Genomic DNA, 7,959 nt, shown 5'->3' with positions numbered 1-7,959 from the left:
AAGAGATGAGAATCTTGACTCCATGTTTCAGAAGGCTGATTTATTATTTTATGATATATATTATATTAAAAGAAAATGATATTCTAAAACTATACTAAAAGAATAGAAGAAAGGATTTCATCAGAAGGCTAGCAAAGAATAGAAAGGAATGATAATAAAATCTTGTGACTGCTCACAGCCTCGACACAGGTGGCTGTCATTGGTCATCAAGTAAAAACAATTTCACATGCTGGGTAAACAGTCCTCCAAATCACATTCCAAAGCAGCAAAATGTGGAGAAGCTGAAGCTTCTCAGCTTCATGACATATATGTACACACACACTCATATTGCAAGGCCTCTGTGAAGCTTTTGCTCAACCCTGAGGACTCCAATGAAACCCCCTGGCACTGCCAAGACAGGGAACGAGCAGCCTGGGGCACAGCCTGTGCTCAGCCCCCACGCACTCATTGAACACACAGCCCTGGCTGTGCCATCCTCGCCCCTTGCTCCTGTGCCTCTGGGTGCCCACTGCCTTGCAGGCACATGTGGCCAGTGGTGGAGGCACAGCCAGCCATGTCCCTTTGCCACCAGGCCTGGCTCTGTCTCCATTTCATTTTCACCCCCGTGCTTCCCGGAATTGTCACCCCCGTGCTTCCCAGAATGTAGCTGCCAGTTAAGCACAAACACCAGCCTGTCCATCACACCCTGTGCCACCACAACTGGGACTCCTGCATGCCACATGCCCTGTCCCCATCCCCAGCACAGCCCTGGGGAGGTTTCCCTGCAGCCCTGCCCATGGAAGGGCTCACAGCCATTGCTGTGCTGAAAGCACCAGTGCTCTGCTGTTGTCACCCCATCAGGGCAGCCAGGAGCCACTCCAGGGACAGGGGCTGGGAGCACCCAGCCATGCCATGTGCAGCTCTGGGGGAGGTGTCCCTCACCAGCCTCTTGGGAAAGGGGGGATGACCCCAGCACATCCCCCTCCCCAGGCTGTGCTAGTGGAATGCCTTGCTCCAGGCTTTGGGTTGCCATATGTCCCTGCAAGTGTCTTCTGGGGACACAGAATCATAGAACCCTAGAATGGAGTTGGGTTGGAAGGGACCTTTAAAAATCATCCAGTCCAAGCTCTCTGGAATGAACAAGGACATTAACCAGATCAGGCTGCTCAGAGCCCTTTTCATTCTGATCTTGAATCTTCCCAGGGATGGGACATCCACAGCTTCCCTCAGCTACCTGTTTCAACACCTCACCACTCCCACAGTAAAAAATTTCTTAATTTTACCTAGCCTAAATTAACCTTTCTTTCGTTTAGACAAGAAACATCTCTTGTCCTATTGTATCGGGGCCTGCTAAAAGGCTGCTATAAGCTCTTGCCAGAGCCTTCTCCTCTCCGGGCTGAACAGCCCCAATTCTCCCATCTTTTCGTCATAGCAGACGTGCTCCAGAGCTCTGAGATCTTTGTGGCCTTCTCTAGACTAACCCAAACAGGTCCATGTCCTTTTTCTGTTGTGGGATCCAGAGCTGGACGCAGCACTGCAGGTGGGGCCCACCAGAACAGAGTACAGGGGGAGAATCCCCTCCCTCAAACCACTGCCCTCACTGCTTTAGATGCAGCCCAGGATATGTCTGGCTTTTTGGGCTGCAGGTGTACATTGCCAGGTCATTATCCACTGATTGCCTCAAATTCTTTGTAGCAGGACTGTTGTCAATTCCCTCGTGCCCCGGCCTGTATTGATATGAGAGCACAGTGCCCCTTCCCTCCTGCTTTTTGTCAGGGAGCTGGCAGCAGGCCCTGACCCCACCTGAGCTGCCCAAGGGCACCTCATGCTCCAAAACAGCTCCACTGGCTTTAATCCTGCTTTATCCTCCTCAGCTGGGCAGAGGAGGCCTTGCCATGGAACAGCCCCATGCACAGGGCAAAGCCCCCTTCCCATCACCCTGCTCAGGGGTCAGCCACAATGTCCCTTCCCATGTGTGGGATCACAAGCTCATGGTTTTCACAGGAAATCCCAAATCCCATGGCTACAGAGCAAACCCATGTGCAGGCCAGGCCCCTGGGCTGCTGCTGGCCTCAAGGAAGGAGCCAGCAGCACAATGCTCACCCTGTATTGGAGCCAGGCAAAAGAGGGAAGGGCAAATGATGGAGAGCTCTGTCCCTCTGTGTTTCAAGATAAGCTTCTTTAACAGAGTTTCCTGAGCAGAGAGGGCCCACCATGGCAGAGGTGCAGGGCTGGCTCCTGGGGGGCCACTGGGCTATGGCAAGTGGTGCTGAAGGTGAGGGTCCCTGCAGCACGGCCACATCTGGGCATGCATCCATCCATTCCAGCTCACTGCTGGGGAATGTGAGCCCAGAGATGGCAGCAGCTCCTGCACACTGCCACTGATCCCATTCCTTGCTCAAGCAAGGTTATTCCCTGCCAAACCCCTGCCTTTGGCATCTCATCCCCAGCCTTATGGTGCTGCCAGGAGAGCTGAGACTCTGCCAGCCAGAAATGCCCCAATGACCCAGACCTGCTGCCAGGGAGGATGTTCACTTCTTTTCTGCTGCAAAGATCAAGCCTCAATAATTACCAATTCCAGCAGTTGTTGAATCACCTTAGTAGTGGTTGAGGCTGCAGTGAATGACAGGTGACACAGCTGGGGGAAGATGGCAGGGCAATGCTTTCCCCAGGTCCTGAGATTCACCTTGGCATTTCCTGAGTAGAGCCCATTCCTTGGTCACAAGACACCGGCTCCAGCTTTTGTGGGCTCAATTTGGGGCATGAGCTGGGGTTTTGCTTCAGCTCAGGCCTGTGTGGGCAGGGCACAGCACATCTCTGGCTCAGGGGGCAGGAAACCTCACTAATTATTGATTAAAAGATTTTTCTAAATCTTTTCCATAAGCAACAACTGTCAAGAAAAAAGCCTGATTAATTATAGATCAGTGGCCCTGGCCGCTCCAGGGCTCCCATCCTCCCCCGCTGCCTGCAACTTGGCAAATTCCCAACCAGAGTTTTACCCTTAACAAACCTTCAGCAGGGCCAGAGAGCCTCGGCTGGGAATCACAGAGGGATGCAGGGCCTGATCCACCCCCTGGCAGGGTGGGAAGCAGTGCCTGGGAAGAGCAATCACCACCCTCGCTGGGGGCGTCTGGTGAGCAAATGTGCTGAGCAGAACCGAAACCTCCCTCCCCTCCCCAGCTGCAGCTCCTGCTCTCACTCTGCCTGTTCCTGCACTGCAATTTTAACAGTCATTTATTTTCTCATTTTCCCAGCTTGCCAGTAATTTTAAAATGAGGGGGATCTAATTTAGTAAATGAGATGCTTCGGGAAGGCTTTAATTAGCTGCAAAGAGAAGCAGTGGATCCCATGAAGGGTTTGGGCTTGGTAAGAACTGCTCTCTCAGGCTGAGGCTCCCAGATGAGGGCTTAACAAAGCTTTCAGGGGCCTTTTGATAAACCCTGGGGGTTTGGACATCATGGGCTTGGAGGGGTTCCACAGCTGAGAACAGAGTGAAGGATGCAGAAATGTTGGCAAAGGAATGTGGGACCACAGGAACTCTTGCAACCCTCGTTCCTAAACCACCACCACAAACCTCTAGCACAAAGCTCTGCTCTGGTCCCCAAACACTCCTTGTGCCCCCTCCATGATGACCACCTCTGGCCACATTTGTGCCCCAAAAAACAGCCCTGACCTGTGGTTTTTTATTGTACATCACTGGGTGATTTCCCCAGGCCAGGCAAGCCCCAACCTCTCCTACTAGGAGGAGGTGGGGTCTCTTTTTGTGGGGACGTGGCAGGAGAAGAGAGAGTGCACCTGGAGCTGATGAAACAGCTCGTCTGGAGAGGCACGGGCGGCGTGGCAGAGCCAGAGAGGAGGGGATGGGTCCCGCCTGCCCCCAGGCAGCTGCAGCCGCGCAAGCAGCCGCGTTCCTGGAGGCAGCAGGGCTGAAACTCGAAAGCAAGAGCAGGGTCCCAGAATAGCCCCAGCCCAGGCTGGGGGGAGTGGGGCAGAGGCAAAGCCACCGGGACAGCAGTGGGAGGATGGCACAAGCACCCTCGCTTTGGTGCTACATGTGTCCCAAGCCCAGGACACCCATGGTCTCTGCCCTGCCTGAGCCAGGGGGCTGCAGCCCCCGAGCACCTGGAGAGTGCTGCTGCTTCCTGCTCTGCATCCTGACACAGCCTGCACTCACATCACTGGGTTCTCTGAAGGACTTGGGGAAAGGCTGAGCAGAGCCCACATTGTGCCACGCCAGCACTGGGCCCTGTTTTCCCCAGCCAGCCCCACCGTGCAGCTGTGCAGCAGTGGGGCATCCCCTGGCTAAATTTACTCCTCACCCACTACAGCCCCCAATCAGAAATTCAAAAGGGCGCCCCAAAAAAGGAAGTGAAACCGTCTCCAGTGGGTGCTGACGTGTGAAGGCAAGAGAGCGCCACGCGGCCGAGCCTGAGCTGGCTCAGCCCTGAGATGGTGGCCATCATCACCTTGTGAGGGACATCAGCCCTGGAGATGGTGGCCAGCTCTGTGTCCCCAGGGCTCTCACCCTGAGGGGTCATCACCTTGTGGGGCACGTCAGCCCCGGAGATGGGGGAAAGGCCTTGGAGTGACATGATACTGCCCAAAATTGCTGCAGGGTGGGTGGTGCCGAGCAGGTACCCACTGGGGCTGGTGCCAAGGCTGTGTCAAGACTCTGTGGCATACCAGGGTATGTGTCCCCAGGCCAGGGTCACCCCTCCTGTCCCCTGAGGGTCCCTGACAGGGCACCCAGTGGAGTCTTGCCTGACAGGGTGGTCCCTGCCCTGGTGTGGGATGTCCCAGCTGCTGTACACACGCACACACACGTCTGTGCACACACATTGCACAGGTATGCGCAGATATGTGCACACACACCTCCCCTCCAGTGACCCCAGTGCTTCCAGCCCCGGGCTGGGCACGACTGACCCCACAGCTGTGGGCTTTGAGGCCAGGAGAGACCCTGACACTGCTCACGTTGTGGCCTTGTCTCCCTGTGCCACCGCCACAGGAACCCCAGCCTGGACAGCTTCTCACTGCTACCCTGCTGTCAGGTCACCCTGAATTTACCCACTCATTTACTAAATTAAACGAATCAGTCCTTGCCTGCTGCCAAGCCAGTCCCTTCTCTGGAGTCATCCGTCAGTCTGATCTGTTGCAGGGTACAGGGGCAGCCTCCAGGTTCACAAAATATGGGGCAAGTTTCCCCAAATCTGGGAAAAAAATTTATAAATTAATAAAATACAAGATACAAATTATAAAATACAAGTCATGAATGACAAAATACTATCAAACACCCCAGGGCAGCCCTGGGTCAAAGCCCCAGCTGGAGACAGCCAGAGAGTGCAAGACCAGGGTTTATTGCCCTGCAATTGGAAGAGAATTAAATGAAATAAATAAATGTTTCAGGCTGGTGTGGTCGAAAACACAACCTGAGCATTCAAGCCCATTTGTGAAGATGAGAGCAATCATTTGCATAACTGTGTCAAAACAGCAACTGCCAGGGCATGCAGCTGGCAGGAAGGTACCCCCTAGCTGGGGGTTATTTAGATGTGTATGAAACCACACCAGAGCCTGGGGGAGAGCCCAGTAAACAACCCCAAAGATAAGTGCCCGGGCTTGTAAGCAGATTGTAAACAAGCTGAACCAACTCAAAAATAAACAACTTTCAGCTGCTTCAAAATATTTATTATTTCAATTTTATTGTGTCAGGAAAATGTAATTCCCAGGAGAGCCTCAGCCTGGTCTGGGGACTCAGCAAAACCTTGTTTTCTCTCATATTTGAGGTAAACAGGTGCTGATCCCCAGTCAGGTGTACTGATAAAGATTTGATCACAGGGCTGGTGCTCCCTCTCTGGAGAAACATGGTCATTGAATTGCAGACCTTGTTATGACTCCCTGGGTGGGACTTTTTAGTTTAATGTTAAGAAATTTCTGGGTAGGGAATGGTGACAACAAGGTGGTGGCAGTGGTGGCTGAGGGGAGTGATGGGGGTGGCTGCCAGGGTCCACACCAGGCCCTCGGGGTTAGGCTCACCCGGTTAGGAAGGACTTTTAGCCAGATTTGCCTTTTTCCCTCTCCACAGCCAGGGTGGGCAGGGCAGACAGCAGGATGGGGAGTGGAGGAGAGCATTGAGTGCACCCTGGGGCTGGACCCTGCATCCTGTAAATGTGGTGTTCAGAGACATGGCTGGAGCCAGCAGTGTCAGTATGATCTTGAACAGCTTTTCCATCCCTAAGAGTTCTGGGTTCCTACGCCAGGCAGTGACACCCTCACCAACAGCTCCCTACCCTGTGCACATGCTGCTGGCCCCACGCCAGAGCCACAGCCCTTTCCCCTTCCTCTGCAGCCACTGCAGGGAAAAACTACCAGGTTTAAACATTTCTGCCATGTTTTGGGCACTTTTGGCCAGACCCCCCAGCTGGCTGTGGGCAGGGGTCTGATGCACATCACAGCCCCCCAGCTGAGCCAGGCACCCTCCCAGGCAGCTGTTTTGACCGCAGCCCCGCAGGTTGGAAACAGCCCTTGCTAAAATTACAGCCCGCCAAAAGCGAGAGCCCGCCAAAAGCGAGAGCCCGCCTGGGCCAAACATCAGCTGGGAGCCAGGAATAGCCCCGGCCCCGCTCGCTCCGCTGCCCTGGCACAAAGTGCCCTGCACGTGGCACCCGGGCACCCCTGCCGGGCCGTGCCAGGGCAGGGCAAGGGCGGGAAAATCCGGGGTTTGGCCCCAACTCAGCAACGGCTCATGGAGGGGGGCATTGCGTGTTCCTTCCCTGGCAGCCCAGCACTCCCAGCACAGGCACAGCAACCCCCCAGATTTCGGGTCCCCACAGTGCTGCCCAGTGTGTGCTGAGCCTTTGGGGTGGTTTTGGTGTCCGGCTGTACAGAGGGTCTCTGCTGCCAGACCCTGCCTGGTGCCACTACTGTCCTCTGCTGGACACAGCACAGCCAGCCAGGACAGGTCCCCCAGGTGATGGGGACCCTGTGGAGTGCCTGGTCCCAGAGCTACTGCCCAACGTTTTGGCCACCAATGCCTTTGGGAGCCACAGCCTGTGCCCTCCATGGTCCCCCTGGGCAGGCACCTGGTCCCACTGCCTGGGTGCCCCTCACACCCTGGCCTGGCACTGGCCTGGACTGGGGGGCTGCAGCCACTTGGGGCTCACCATGGCTGCCTGGGCCCCTCTTTCTCACCAGCTGGGGCTGGGCCCATCCTGGGCAGGACCTGGGCACATCCATGGGGCAGCTGCCCTGTGGCCTTTGGGCACAAGGGGCTGGAGCTGGGCAGTGCAGCTGGAAATGGTGGGACATGGGTGGACATGAGGGAACAGGCAGAATAGAGGACATGGGAACATAGAGGGGCAGGGAACACAGAGGGGCATGGTGGGACATGGGAGGAAGAGAGGGCACAGCAGGGATGGTGGTAGGGCAGAGGGAGCAGTGGAACACTGAGACCAGGGACATGATGACACAGGGCACAGTGGCCTCTGGAAGTGGGGGACAGGGGCAAGAGACCATGGGAGCCAGTGGCACAGGGGACACAGGGGCTGGGGGCATGGAGACACAAGGAATGGTTGCATGGAGACACAAGGGACAGCAGCAGGAGAACATGGGGTACAGGGGCATGAGGACACAGGGGACAAGAACATATGGAACAGGGCAAATGGGAAAAGTGAATGAGGACACGAAGGGATAAGGGCCCCGGAATCAGGGGACAGGGGCCAAAGGACATAAAGGAAAGGGCCCCAAGGACATGTGGAACAGGGACAGGAGGACGCAGGCAGCAATGGCAGGACACAAGGACACAGGCACACAGACCCATGACAGAGGAGGCAGAGACAGGGACACAAGAATAAGGGACACAGGGACACAAGGCACAGGCACACGGGCGCGGGTGGCGGTGTCAGGGATGGGGACAGAAGCGCACGGGGCACGGGTGGCGCTGTCGGGGCCGTGCGGGTGCCCGGGGCCGTGCAGAGGGCGCCCCCT

Source organism: Geospiza fortis, unplaced genomic scaffold (genome assembly GCF_000277835.1).
Source record: "Geospiza fortis unplaced genomic scaffold, GeoFor_1.0 scaffold408, whole genome shotgun sequence".
Taxonomy (NCBI): Eukaryota; Metazoa; Chordata; class Aves; order Passeriformes; family Thraupidae; genus Geospiza; species Geospiza fortis.
Note: the sequence above shows the minus strand (reverse complement) of the source record.